Here is a 15,054-nt window from a genome sequence, read left to right as displayed (position 1 = left end):
TATGGTTAGCACAAGCTTGCTCCTGAGGAATTAGCGGTACCCGATAGTTGCTGCTGTCAGCGCGGTTATTGAGGCTTCCTTGGGGTTCCTGAAAAGGTTCGGCTTCTGGCGTCTCTTCCTCCCAGCATGGCAAGAGAAACGAGCCAGGGTCATTTTCCAGCGCGTACTCCCGATCCACCATGTGGGGCACGTAAGCCTCCGAGGTCGCCGCCCCGAAGACTTCGCCGTAGTGCCCCACGCTCCATGTAGCTTGTCCTAGCGCGCCGTCTTGGGGATGGTAGTGCACCGGCCCGCTCGGGCCGTAGGCAGCGATGCGCATGCCCTTGCTCACCAGGGTGGTGCTGGTGTAGCCTGACGCCCGGCGCCGATGGTTGAGCTGGTGTCGATGAAGCCTTGGGACGCGCCTGAGGGCACACGGGCACGGATGGGCCTGCCGCGTGATCCGACCAAGGCCTAGGGTGGAAGATGGAAACAGAAGGGAGGCGCCCTCGAAGCTACGGCGTCTAGGAGCTCGGCAACGCACTCCAGCAGCACGTCTTGGCCGCTCTCCTGCAACCTGCACCGCAGCAGCTCCCGCGCCAGAGTGAGAGCGGCCCTCATGTTTTCTTGCTCCTGCCTGGTGTGCGGCGCCATGGCCGCGGCGTGGTTTGAGGCCCTTGCGGCCGATAGCACCTGCCGTGGAGTGAGGGTAGGTAATGCTTGGCCGCGTCGCCCGCGTCCTGCAGCGTTCTACGGAGCGTGGACCGTCTGAGGCGCGGGGTTGAGGTCACCTTGTTGGACATATGCCCTAGAGGCAATAATAAAAGGATTATTATTATATTTCTTTGTTCATGATAATTGTCTTTTATTCATGCTATAATTGTATTATCCGGAAATCGTAATACACGTGTGAATACTTAGACCACAACATGTCCCTAGTGAGCCTCTAGTTGACTAGCTCGTTGATCAACAGATAGTCATGGTTTCCTGACTATGGACATTGGATGTCATTGACAATAGGATCACATCATTAGGAGAATGATGTGATGGACAAGACCCAATCCTAAGCATAGCACAAGATCGTGTAGTTCGTTTTGCTAGAGCTTTTCCAATGTCAACTATCTCTTCCTTAGACCATGAGATCGTGTAACTCCCGGATACCGTAGGAGTGCTTTGGGTATACCAAATGTCACAACGTAATTGGGTGACTATAAAGGTGCACTACAGGTATCTCCGAAAGTGTCTGTTGGGTTGACACGGATCAAGACTGGGATTTGTCACTCCGTATAACGGAGAGGTATCACTGGGCCCACTCGGTAGTGCATCATCATAATGAGCTCAAAGTGACCAAGTGTCTGGTCACGGGATCATGCATTACGGTACGAGTAAAGTGACTTGCCGGTAACGAGATTGAACGAGGTATTGGGATACCGACGATCGAATCTCGGGCAAGTAGCATACCGTCTGACAAAGGGAATTGTATACGGGGTTGCTTGAATCCTCGACATCGTGGTTCATCCGATGAGATCATCGAGGAGTATGTGGGAGCCAACATGGGTATCCAGATCCCGCTGTTGATTATTGACCGGAGAGCCGTCTCGGTCATGTCTGCATGTCTCCCGAACCCGTAGGGTCTACACACTTAAGGTTCGGTGACGCTAGGGTTGTATGAATATGAGTATGCAGCAAACCGAATGTTGCTCGGAGTCCCGGATGACATCCCGGACGTCACGAGGAGTTCCGGAATGGTCCGGAGGTAAAGAATTATATATAGGAAGTGTTGTTTCGGCCATCGGGAAAGTTTTGGGGTCACCCGGTATTGTACCAGGACCACCGGAAGGGTCCCGGGGGTCCACCGGGCAGGGCCACCTATCCCGGAGGGCCCCGTGGGATGAAATGGGAGGGGAACTAGCCCCTAGTGGGCTGGTGCACCCCTCCTGGGCCCCCCTGCGCCTAGGGTTGGAAACCCTAGGTGGAGGGCGCACCCCACTTGCCTTGGGGGCCACTCCACCCCCCTGGCCGCCGCCCCCCTTGGGAGATGGGATCTCCCAGGGCCGGCGCCCCCCCGAGGGCCTATATAAAGGAGGGCAGGGGGGAGGGCAGCCGCACCCCTGTGTCTTGGCGCCTCCCTCCCCCTGCTACACCTCTTCCTCCTTCCGCAACAGCTTGGCGAAGCCCTGCCGGAGTCCTGCTGCATCCACCACCACGCCGTTGTGCTGCTGGATCTTCATCAACCTCTCCTTCCCCCTTGCTGGATCAAGAAGGAGGAGACGTCATCCGCTCCGTACGTGTGTTGAACGCGGAGGTGTTGTCCGTTCGGCACTTGGTCATCGGTGATTTGGATCACAGCGAGTACAACTCCATCATCACCGTTCTCCTGAACGCTTCCGCACGCGATCTACAAGTGGTATGTAGATGCAATCTCTCTCCTATCACTCGTTGCTTAGATGAACTCATAGATGGATCTTGGTGAAACCGTAGGAAAATTTTTAATTTTCTGCAACGTTCCCCAATAGTGGCATCATGAGCTAGGTCTATGCGTAGTTCTCTATTGCACGAGTAGAACACAATTTTTTTGTGGGCGTAGATCTTGTCAACTTGCTTGCCGCTACTAGTCTTTTCTTGCTTCAGCGGTATTTTGGGATGAAGCGGCCCGGACCGACCTTACACGTACGCTTACGTGAGACAGGTTCCACCGACTGACATGCACTAGTTGCATAAGGTGGCTAGCGGGTGTCTGTCTCTCCCACTTTAGTTGGAGCGGATTCGACGAAAAGGGTCCTTATGAAGGGTAAATAGAAGTTGACAAAATCATGTTGTGGTTATTCGTAGGTAAGAAAACGTTCTTGCTAGAACCCAATTGCAGCCACGTAAAAGATGCAACAACAATTAGAGGACGTCTAACTTGTTTTTGCAGCAACTGTCATGTGATGTGATATGGCCAGAAGTTGTGATGAATGATGAATGATATATTGTGATGTATGAGATCATGTTCTTGTAATAGGAATCACGACTTGCATGTCGATGAGTATGACAACCGGCAGGAGCCATAGGAGTTGTCTTTATTTTTTTATGACATGCGTGTCATTGAAGAACGCCATGTAAATTACTTTACTTTATTGCTAAATGCGTTAGCCATAGAACTAGAAGTAGTCCTTGGCGTGACAACTTCATGAAGACACGATGATGGAGATCATGATGATGGAGATCATGGTGTCATGCCGGTGACGAAGATGATCATGGAGCCCCGAAGATGGAGATCAAAGGAGCTATATGATATTGGCCATATCATGTCACTATTATATAATTGCATGTGATGTTTATTATGTTTATGCATCTTGTTTACTTAGAACGACGGTAGTAAATAAGATGATCCCTTATAATAATTTCAAGAAATTGTTCCCCCTAACTGTGCGTCATTGCTAAAGTTCGTCGTTTCGAAGCACCACGTGATGATCGGGTGTGATAGATCCTTATGTTCACATACAATGGGTGTAAGACAGTTTTACACATGCATAAACACTTAGGGTTAACTTGATGAGCCTAGCATGTACAGACATGGCCTCGGAACACAAGAGACCGAAAGGTCGAGCATGAGTCGTATGGAAGATACGATCAACATAGAGATGTTCACCGATGATGACTAGTCCGTCTCACGTGATGATCGGACACGGCCTAGTCGACTCGGATCGTGTAACACTTATATGACTAGAGGGATGTCAATCTGAGTGGGAGTTCATTAAATAATTTGATTAGATGAACTTAATTATCATGAACTTAGTCTAAAGTCTTTGCAAAATATGTCTTGTAGATCAAATGGCCAACGCTCATGTCAACATGAACTTCAACGCGTTCCTAGAGAAAACCAAGCTGAAAGATGATGGCAGCAACTATTCGGACTGTGTCCGGAACCTGAGGATCATCCTCATAGCAGCCAAGAAAGATTATGTCCTAGATGCACCGCTAGGTGAAGCACCCATCCCAGAGAACCAAGACGTTATGAACACTTGGCAATCACGTGCTGATGATTACTCCCTCGTTCAGTGCGGCATGCTTTATAGCTTAGAACCGGGGCTCCAAAAGCGTTTTGAGCGACAGGAGCATATGAGATGTTCGAAGAGCTGAAAATGGTTTTTCAAGCTCATGCCCGGGTCGAGAGATATGAAGTCTCCGACAAGTTCTATAGTTGTAAGATGGAGGAAAACAGTTCTGTCAGTGAGCACATACTCAAAATGTCTGGGTTGCACAACCGCTTGTCCCAGCTGGAGATCAACCTCCCGGATGAGGCGGTCATTGACAAAATCCTTCAGTCGCTCCCACCGAGCTACAAGAGCTTTGTGTTGAACTACAATATGCAGGGGATGGTGAAGACCATTCCTGAAGTATTTTCAATGCTGAAGTCAGCAGAGGTTGAAATCAAGAAAGAACATCAAGTGTTGATGGTCAATAAGACCACTAAGTTCAAGAAGGGCAAGGGTAAGAAGAACTTCAAGAAGGACGGCAAAGATGTTGCCGCGCCCGGTAAGCTAGTTACCGGGAAGAAGTCAAAGGATGGACCCAAGCCTGAGACTGAGTGCTTTTATTGCAAAGGGAAGGGTCACTAGAAGCGTAACTACCCCAAATACTTAGCGGACAAGAAGGCCGGCAACACCAAAGGTATACTTGATATACATGTAATTGATGTGTACCTTACCAGTACTCGTAGTAACTCCTGGGTATTTGATACCGGTGTCGTTGCTCATATTTGTAACTAACAGCAGGAGCTGCGGAATAAGCGGAGACTGGCGAAGGACGAGGTGACGATGCGTGTGGGGAATGGTTCCAAGGTCGATGTGATCGCCGTCGGCACGCTACCTCTACATTTACCCACGGGGTTAGTTATGAACCTCAATAATTGTTATTTAGTGCCAAGTTTGAGCATGAACATTGTATATGGATCTCGTTTGATGCGAGATGGCTACTCATTTAAATCCGAGAATAATGGTTATTCTATTTATATGAGAGATATGTTTTATGGTCATGCCCCGATGGTCATTGGTTTATTCTTAATGAATCTCGAACGTAATGTTACACATATTCATAGTGTGAATACCAAAAGATGTAAAGTTGATAACGATAGTCCCACATACTTGTGGCACTGCCGCCTTGGTCACATTGGTGTCAAGCGCATGAAGAAGCTCCATGCCGATGGACTTTTAGAGTCTCTCGGTTATGAATCATTTGACACATGCGAACCATGCCTCATGGGCAAAATGACCAAGACTCTGTTCTCCGGAACAATGGAGTGAGCAACCAACTTATTGGAAATCATACATACTGATGTGTGTGGTCCAATGAGCGTTGAGGCTCGCGGAGGGTATCGTTATGTTCTTACTCTCACTGATGACTTGAGTAGATATGGGTATGTCTACTTGATGAAACACAAGTCTGAGACCTTTGAAAAGTTCAAGGAATTTCAGAATAAGGTAGAGAATCAACGTGACCGAAAGATAAAGTTCCTACGATCAGATCGTGGAGGAGAATATTTAAGTCACGAATTTGGTACACACTTAAGGAAATGTGGAATCGTTTCACAACTCACGCCGCCTGGAACACCTCAGCATAACGGTGTGTCCGAACATCATAATCACACTCTATTGGATATGGTGCGATCTATGATGTCTCTTACCGATTTACCGCTATCATTTTGGGGATACGCTCTAGAGACAGCTACATTCACTTTAAATAGGGCACCATCTAAATCCGTTGAGACGACACCGTATGAATTATGGTTTGGGAAGAAACCTAAGCTATCGTTTCTAAAAGTTTGGAGATGCGATGCTTATGTCAAGAAACTTCAACCTGAAAAGCTCGAACCCAAGTCAGAAAAATGCGTCTTCATAGGATACCCTAAGGAAACCATTGGGTATACCTTCTACCTTAGATCCGAAGGCAAGATCTTTGTTGCCAAGAATGGATCCTTTCTGGAAAAAGAGTTTCTCTCGAAAGGAGTAAGTGGGAGGAAAGTAGAACTCGATGAAGTACTACCTCTTGAACCGGAAAGTAGTGCAGCTCAGGAAAATGTTCCTGTGGTGCCTACACCGACTGGAGAGGAAATTAATGATGATGATCAAGGTACTTCAGATCAAGTTGCTACTGAACTTCGTAGGTCCACAAGGACACGTTCCACACCAGAGTGGTATGGCAACCCTGTCCTGGAAATCATGTTGTTAGACAACGGTGAACCTTCGAACTATGAAGAAGCGATGGCGGGCCCAGATTCCAACAAGTGGCTTGAAGCCATGCAATCCGAGATAGAATCCATGTATGAAAACAAAGTATGGACTTTGACAGACTTGCCCGATGATCGGCGAGCGATAGAAAATAAATGGATCTTTAAGAAGAAGATGGATGTGGATGGTAATGTTACCATCTATAAAGCTCGACTTGCCGCTAAGGGTTATCGACAAGTTCAAGGGATTGACTACAATGAGACTTTCTCTCCCGTAGCGAAGCTTAAGTCCGTCCGAATCATGTTAGCAATTGCCGCATACTATGATTATGAGATATGGCAGATGGACGTCAAAACGGCATTCCTTAACGGTTATCTTAAGGAAGAGCTGTATATGATGCAGCCGGAAAGTTTTGTCGATCCTAAGAATGCTAACAAAGTATGCAAGCTCCAGCGATCCATTTATGGGCTGGTGCAAGCATCTCGGATTTGGAACATTCGCTTTGATGAGATGATCAAAGCGTTTGGGTTTATGCAGACTTATGGAGAAGCCTGCGTTTACAAGAAAGTGAGTGGGAGCTCTGTAGCATTTCTCATATTATATGTAGATGACATACTTTTGATGGGAAATGATATAGAATTCTTGGACAGCATTAAGGCCTACTTGAATAAGTGTTTTTCAATGAAGGACCTTGGAGAAGCTGCGTACATATTAGGCATCAAGATCTATAGGGATAGATCGAGACGCCTCATAGGTCTTTCACAAAGCACATACCTTGATAAGATTTTGAAGAAGTTCAAAATGGATCAGTCCAAGAAAGGGTTCTTGCCTGTACTGCAAGGTGTGAGATTGAGCTTGGCTCAATGCCCAATCACGGCAGAAGATAAAGAAGAGATGAGCGTCATCCCCTATGCCTCAGCCATAGGATCTATTATGTATGCCATGGTGTGTACCAGACCAGATGTAAACCTTGCCGTAAGTTTGGTAAGAAGGTACCAAAGTAATCCAGGCAAGAAACACTGGACAGCGGTCAAGAATATCCTGAAGTACCTGAAAAGGACAAAGGACATGTTTCTCGTTTATGGAGGTGACGAAGAGCTCATCGTAAAGGGTTACATCGACGCTAGCTTCGACACAGATCTGGATGACTCTAAGTCACAAGCCGGATACGTGTATATGTTGAATGGTGGGGCAGTAAGCTAGTGCAGCTGCAAGCAGAGCGTCGTGGCGGGATCTACATGTGAAGCGGAATACATGGCAGCCTCGGAGGCATCGCATGAAGCAATTTGGGTGAAGGAGTTCATCACCGACCTAGGAGTCATACCCAATGTGTCGGGGCCGATCAAACTCTTCTGTGACAACACTGGAGCTATTGCCCTTGCCAAGGAGCCCAGGTTTCACAAGAAGACCAGGCACATCAAGCGTCATTTCAACTCCATCCATGAAAATGTTCAAGATGGAGACATAGATATTTGCAAAGTACATACAGATCTGAATGTCGCAGATCCGTTGACTAAACCTCTTCCGCGAGCAAAACATGATCAACACCAAAACTCTATGGGTGTTCGATTCATCATAATGTAACTAGATTATTGACTCTAGTGCAAGTGGGAGACTGTTGGAAATATGCCCTAGAGGCAATAATAAAAGGATTATTATTATATTTCTTTGTTCATGATAATTGTCTTTTATTCATGCTATAATTGTATTATCCGGAAATCGTAATACACGTGTGAATACTTAGACCACAACATGTCCCTAGTGAGCCTCTAGTTGACTAGCTCGTTGATCAACAGATAGTCATGGTTTCCTGACTATGGACATTGGATGTCATTGACAACGGGATCACATCATTAGGAGAATGATGTGATGGACAAGACCCAATCCTAAGCATAGCACAAGATCGTGTAGTTCGTTTTGCTAGAGCTTTTCCAATGTCAAGTATCTCTTCCTTAGACCATGAGATCGTGTAACTCCCGGATACCGTAGGAGTGCTTTGGGTATACCAAACGTCACAACGTAACTGGGTGACTATAAAGGTGCACTACAGGTATCTCCGAAAGTGTCTGTTGGGTTGACACGGATCAAGACTGGGATTTGTCACTCCGTATAACGGAGAGGTATCACTGGGCCCACTCGGTAGTGCATCATCATAATGAGCTCAAAGTGACCAAGTGTCTGGTCACGGGATCATGCATTACGGTACGAGCAAAGTGACTTGCTGGTAACGAGATTGATCGAGGTATTGGGATACCGACGATCGAATCTCGGGCAAGTAACATACCGTCTGACAAAGAGAATTGTATACGGGGTTGCTTGAATCCTCGACATCGTGGTTCATCCGATGAGATCATCGAGGAGTATGTGGGATCCAACATGGGTATCCAGATCCCGCTATTGGTTATTGACCGAAGAGCCGTCTCAGTCATGTCTGCATGTCTCCCAAACCCGTAGAGTCTACACACTTAAGGTTCGGTGATGCTAGGGTTGTTTGAATATGAGTATGCAGCAAACCGAATGTTGTTCGGAGTCCCGAATGAGATCCCGGACGTCACGAGGAGTTCCAGAATGGTCCGGAGGTAAAGAATTATATATAGGAAGTGTTGTTTCGGCCATCAGGAAAGTTTCGGGGTCACCCGGTATTGTACCGGGACCACCGGAAGGGTCCTAGGGGTCCACCGGGTGGGGCCACCTATCCCGGAGGGCCCCGTGGGCTGAAGTGGGAGGGGAACCAGCCCCTAGTGGGCTGGTGCGCCCCCCCTGGGCCCCCTGCGCCTAGGGTTGGAAACCCTAGGTGGGGGGCGCGCCCCACTTGCCTTGGGGGGCACTCCACCCCCCTGGCCGCCGCCCTCCTTGGGAGATGGGATCTCCCAGGGCCGGCGCCCCCCCTGGGGGCCTATATAAAGGAGGGCAGCCGCACCCCTATGTCTTGGCGCCTCCCTCCCCTGCTACACGTCTTCCTCCTCCCGCAGCAGCTTGGCGAAGCCCTGCCGGAGTCCTGCTGCATCCACCACCACGCCGTTGTGCTGCTGGATCTTCATCAACCTCTCCTTCCCCCCTTGCTGGATCAAGAAGGAGGAGACGTCGTCCGCTCCGTACGTGTGTTGAACGCGGAGGTGCTGTCCTTCGGCACTTGGTTATCGGTGATTTGGATCACGACGAGTACGACTCCATCATCACCGTTCTCTTGAACGCTTCCGCACGCGATCTACAAGTGGTATGTAGATGCAATCTCTCTCCTATCACTCGTTGCTTAGATGAACTCATAGATGGATCCTGGTGAAACCGTAGGAAATTTTTTAATTTTCTACAACGTTCCCCAACACACCTTGGGCAGGTGGCGCGGCATGGGCTGGTCATAACGCCCAGCGGTCGGCGTTGGTCGTCGGGTCGCCAAACATGGATGCGACGAAGCGGTGGAGCACAGATCGGCGGAAAGAAGATTTCGGCGCACCCCTACCTGGCGCGCCAAATGTCGGATATCGGGTTCCGGCAAAACCCTTAAGGTTCGAACCCTGGGGTGCGCACGAAGATCTTCTCCCTACCAAAACACGCCCACAACCTTGCCGCCATTCTAAGCTAGCACGATGAACAACACAAGAGACACGAGGTTTATACTGGTTCGGGCCATCGTTGTGGTGTAATACCCTAATCCAGTGTGTGGTGTGGTGGATTGCCTCTTGGGATGGTGATGAACAGTACAGGGGAAGAAAAGCCTCGCGAGAGGTGTTCTTGTGGTGGTGTGGATGAGCTAGGTTCGGATCAGCTTAACTTCGCTCTAGATGAGATGAGATCTTCCCTTCCCACTACTGTTGTAGCTAGCCCTATTTATAGAGGCCCTGGTCCTCTTCCCAAATATTGAGCGGGAAGGGAGCCAACAACGGCCATTTTAAAAGGGGACAGCTAGTACAAGCTATCCTGACTAAAGGTTGTATTCGACAGCCAAAGGCACTGGTGATGACGTCGTCTTGGGCTCCACTGGGACCTCCGTCCTGTCGTCCTACTGGTCTTGGTCTCGTTGCACCGATATGGAAACCTTTGCCTGATGCCTCGGTACTCCGCGCCTGCGCTTGCCCCTTTGCACCAAAGAGGAAACGAGGACACTGCACAAGCTGGCGCCCGCCTGGTCTTGATCGTCATGACTTGCGTCATGAGCACCTCGCGAGGTACCCCTCGCCTTGATCTCTCCGCCTCCTCGCGAGCCGGCCTGGTGAGGCCGCCCCTGAGGAGGCCTTGCGTCGTCCGCCCTGCGAGGCTTGGCCCCTCGCGAGGGTCTTGAGTGTTTGCTGATGAAGACGGGCCGTACTGGGCCATCGACTGAGCCACGCTGCAGGCCGTAGGCAGGCAAGTCTGGGGACCCCCGTTCCCAGAACGCCGACAGCCGCCGCCGTCGCACCATCCTTGCTTGAACAGTCTGGTTTTCAAATCCACCCCAAAAACGGATCGCCTCGTTGGGGAAGGATCTAAAGATTTATTAGTCGGTGTCGCCATCACCATTGCCGAAGCCAATGACAATGAACAAGCCAAAATCCTAAGAAACTACTGCCTAAAACAATCCACACGCGTGGATCCGGCGACCCCCCTCACCACCGACGACCGAGGCCGTCAGCGGAGGGGAGCCGCCGGAAGATGGCCGCGGAAGAAGAAGCCCTAGCGGCAGGAGGCGAGATTGCCTTTCTTTTCTTCTCCTGGAAGAAAGAAAGCGCAGACCCGGCGTCACGCTTTGGAAATATGTACTATCTATGAATCTATCTTCGATGATCTTTACACTGTTGTACTATATATGACATGAGTTGACAAATATACGTATATTCTAGTTCTGCATCATCTTTTATACCGGGGGAAAAAAACCCAAAAGACCCAAGGGTCGAACTCTGCGGCGACTCAAGTCACGTCATAAAGTAAACCAACTGTTGGTCAATGGCTTTGGGAATGCCCCTAGCCGGAGTGTCATCCAGGCCAGTGTTGAGCAGGGACTCGGCCAGGTTCCGTGCAAACGCCATGTAGCTCTGGTAATCGTGCTCTGCTTTGACTTCTCCACTGTGTGACTCAAGAGCAGCAGCACTAGTTATGGTAGTATCGGCGACCGGCCGGTTGTCTGGCCGGACGCGGCCGCAGGTGCGGTTGTACAGCCAGTCCCCGGATTTCCAGTCGAAGGTGTAGAGCGGCAGAAACCGGTGGCCGAAACTGGCAACGAAGTCTATGGCCTCCAGCACGAACTCCGCCTCGCGCGCCGACGTGTAGTACGCCAGGCTGACACGCGTCCACCCTGGCCGCACACCGTGATAGCCCTGCATGGATCGATCGATCAGAACAGAATCCATCATCGACAAATAGTGAGTGCAGAGGATTATGAAGTTCGAAACTGTTTAGTTTCGGTTACCATCTCGACGGCGGATTTAATGGCTTTGGCTCGCGCCGGGGTGATGCCGAGCAGCCGGTGGCCGTAAGGCCCTGCGCAGGCGCAGCCCCCGCGAGCCTGCACGCCGAACAGATCGTTCAGTAGCTTCGTCACGAACCGGCAGTGCAAGTGCGGCCTCGCCGGCCCCGCCTCCTTGTTCTCGTCGACGACCGGAGGGTACACCACGAAAGAGAGCACCGGGAGCCGGCTTGCGGTGGTGCCGGGGTCGCCGCCGAGCAGCAGCCACAGGTTGGGGTTGGCAGCCGTCCGGATCCGGCGGAGGGCGAGGGCGAGCATGCGCTGCTCGCCCTCCTCGATGCACTCCGCCCCGACCCACTCCTTCACCTTGAACGCCAGCGCTGCTCGGACCTTCTGTATGATGGCCGGCGTCCCCGCGTCCTCGCGCTCCTCCGTGTCCTCGCAGTACACCGTGTCTCCGTGGTCGAAGCCGCTGACGTAGAGCACGGTGCCCCCGCCGCTGGTGGACGGCGCGGTGCGGCGGAGGCGGTAGAGCCGCGACGCCATCGCGAGGATGCCCGGGCTGCCGGGCCCGCCGAGGAACTTGTGCGCGCTCAGGAAGACGGCGTCGTACGCCATCCGGCTCCCCGGACCTCATGTCGATGTCGACGTAGGGTGCGCTGCATGCAAAGTCGAAGCAGGCGAAGGCGCCGTGCCGGTGCAGCAGGCGCGCCACGGCCCGCGTGTCGGTGCGCAGCCCGGTGACGTTGCTGCACGCCGAGAAAGAGCCCAGCATGGGCCGCCCCGCGCGCCCGAGCGCTGCCAGCGCCTCCTCCAGGGCCGCCATGTCGACGAGGCCGTCGTCCTGCCGCAGCCTGATCTCGACCACCTCCGCGAGACTCTCCCGCCACGAGAGCAGGTTGGAGTGGTGCTCGTACGGCCCGACGAATACCACCCACCGGTCGGACGGCGGCAGGACCTCCAGCACCCTGGAGCGCAGCGTGGGAGGGACGGCCATGCCGGTCACCTCCTGGAGGCGCTTGATGGCGGCGGTGCAGCCCGTGCCGCAGAAGAGCAGCACGTCCTGTGGGCCGCCTCCCAGGCTGCGCTTCACGTACCGCGCCGCCTCCCCGGCTAGCTTGCTCGTGTGCATGCCCACGTAGCTGTCCACCATGTGCGTGTTGCCTACACAGACGTACACATTACTTCCATAATTTCCATTTGTCCGACTTGTAAGCAGTGCTAGAATTCAGAGGAAAAAAACAACTTAGAAAAAAGAGTTAGCGGAAAGGCTGTTAATGGCGCGCACCGTAATACGGGAGAACGTTCCGCTGCACGAACTCCTCGACGAAGAGCAGGCAGCGGCCGGACGCCGTGTGGTCGGCGTACGTGATGCGGCGAGTCCCGAACGGCGACGCGAACTCTGCTTCCGCGCCGATGATCTGTGACCTGAGCCACTCCAACTTCACAGCAGGGTCGTCGTCCGTCTCATTCTTGCTTCCCTCACCGTCACCGAGCACAAGATCATCGAACAGGAGGCCATCAGCATTTGCTGAAGGAGATGCGGCACCGGTACTAGAAAGAGCACCCGTGCTAGCTCTAACAGAGATGGGCACGGGCAGCGCCACAAGAAGAGGCATGATAGATGATGTCGAACAAAATGAAGATCGAAGATGATCTGTGAGTGGGCTCTTGAACATACAGCTACGCTGTATATATAGAGCTGGACTACTGAGGCTGGTTTAATTTGACCTCAACATACAGTATGAAGTGTTATACAGGAGATGATCCGTGTACGCTGTGTACAGGTAATGATCTGTGTGCCCCTTCCTGTAGAATTGCTAGTGGACATTTGCTGTGTTGGACTCGACTCGGGCTTCTGTAAGCAAGGTGCCCAGCCGTGCTAGATGGGAACATGAAGCATGGATTGAGTGCCCTCCGATCACAAGAAATCAAATACCAGGGCAGACACCGACGGTGTTTGTCGCGGCTGCGTAGCGAAACACTGATGAAGGTAATACCCAGTCCGTGGGCTGGATCGCCTCTGATTCTCATTTCGGCTCAGTTGGAGGCGTCGGCCGGACGCCACGACGCGGGTTGCATCACTCAACCAATCAAAACAAACCAAGTCGTCCCGCCGATGCTAAATCCTATATCGACGTAAGCTAACGTAATGTTTTACGTAAACTACCGAACAAACTCTCTCTCCTCCTGATTTTCAGGGGTGGGCCCCTTCCTCCCCCAAGCTCCAATCACAAATCCCCACGATGCTGATTATGTTAATCCCGTAGCTATTTTACCGTAGATGTAGCATTGCTCTGCATAGCTAGCCTGACTAGATTGTGTTTTCCTGTTTTATTAGGGCGTCTCCAACGTTTGACTTTCAAACCAGCTGCAACCGTCCCGTCGGACATGTTTTCTCATCCAATGCGGTCATGTATCGATACGCTTGACGGTCTAGATGTATTTTTTCCTGTAGACAGGAGACAAACTAGAAGGCCTTTGCGGGCGCCCGAACCGCTGCCAGGTCCATTTCTGACTGCCCTGGTCCACCATTAACCCCCCTCACTCGCCCGCGCGTGCATCCCGCCGAAACTGTCAGTGCCGCTCCAGAGCGCCAGTGCCGAATTCATGCCCGTCCAGAGCGGACACAATCTCTCACTATTGTCGGCATTGGAGTTGTGCGCCGGCCGACCACGTCACCCGGGTCGCTTCCCGGTGCAGACGATTGCTCCGTGTTCAAACGACACCCCGTCGGTTCGTCATCCTACATTAGCGATATGCGGTTTCCGAGGAACCTACTCCGGCGCCACCCGTCCGTCCGTCTGCTGCCCACCATTAATCACACCACCGGTCGGGGCTGCATTCATCCTCCTCCGGTCCCTTTCTGCTCTCCACACCCCGCCCGCCATGGCCTCGCACTCCAAAGCCCTCTAGGACACCCTTTCGTCAGAGCAGAAGAAGGAGATGGCTACCATTACCGCCGACTGGCAGGTCAGCAGGCAAACGGAGGCCAATGACGCCCCAATGGAGGACGAGCCGGCGCCACCTTCCTCGCCGGTGCATGCCGGCAGCGCCATTGGCGAGGCTCGTGGCCATTACCCGGACATGATGGGGAGGAGCGGGAGGCCAAGTTCCAGCAGGCGTAGGCCGACCAAGCCTAACCTCAGCCTCCACGACAGCACCAGCGCGTGGAAGAGCAACTCAACGCTGGCACCACCATCGTGCTGGACGTGGACGTGGCGAAGCAAGAAGTGCTGCTCGACTCCTACCACTCTGCCCGCTCACGAGTGATATTTTTACACTCATTTCAACCTTGTTTAAACCAAATTATTTCATTAGAAGAGAGATATTCGCTGTGATATTTCCACTAATGACTAATGAATGCAAAGGATTCCACAAATCCTCTCTTTGGTATTTTCCACGGGAAATGAGCTAAAAAGGAAAGAGATCACGTGGGAGAAAGGAAATGAAGGAAAATGGAGAAGAAACAAGTCACTAGGA

General features: G+C 51.7%; 1 pseudogene; it reads right to left on the bottom strand.

The window, feature by feature from the left end:
- Positions 1-11,026: 11,026 nt before the first annotated feature.
- On the bottom strand, positions 11,027-13,190 carry LOC119279625 (annotated as a pseudogene).
- Positions 13,191-15,054: the final 1,864 nt, after the last annotated feature.

Source organism: Triticum dicoccoides, chromosome 3B (genome assembly GCF_002162155.2).
Source record: "Triticum dicoccoides isolate Atlit2015 ecotype Zavitan chromosome 3B, WEW_v2.0, whole genome shotgun sequence".
Taxonomy (NCBI): Eukaryota; Viridiplantae; Streptophyta; class Magnoliopsida; order Poales; family Poaceae; genus Triticum; species Triticum dicoccoides.
This window is presented reverse-complemented; position numbering and strand designations above follow the sequence as displayed.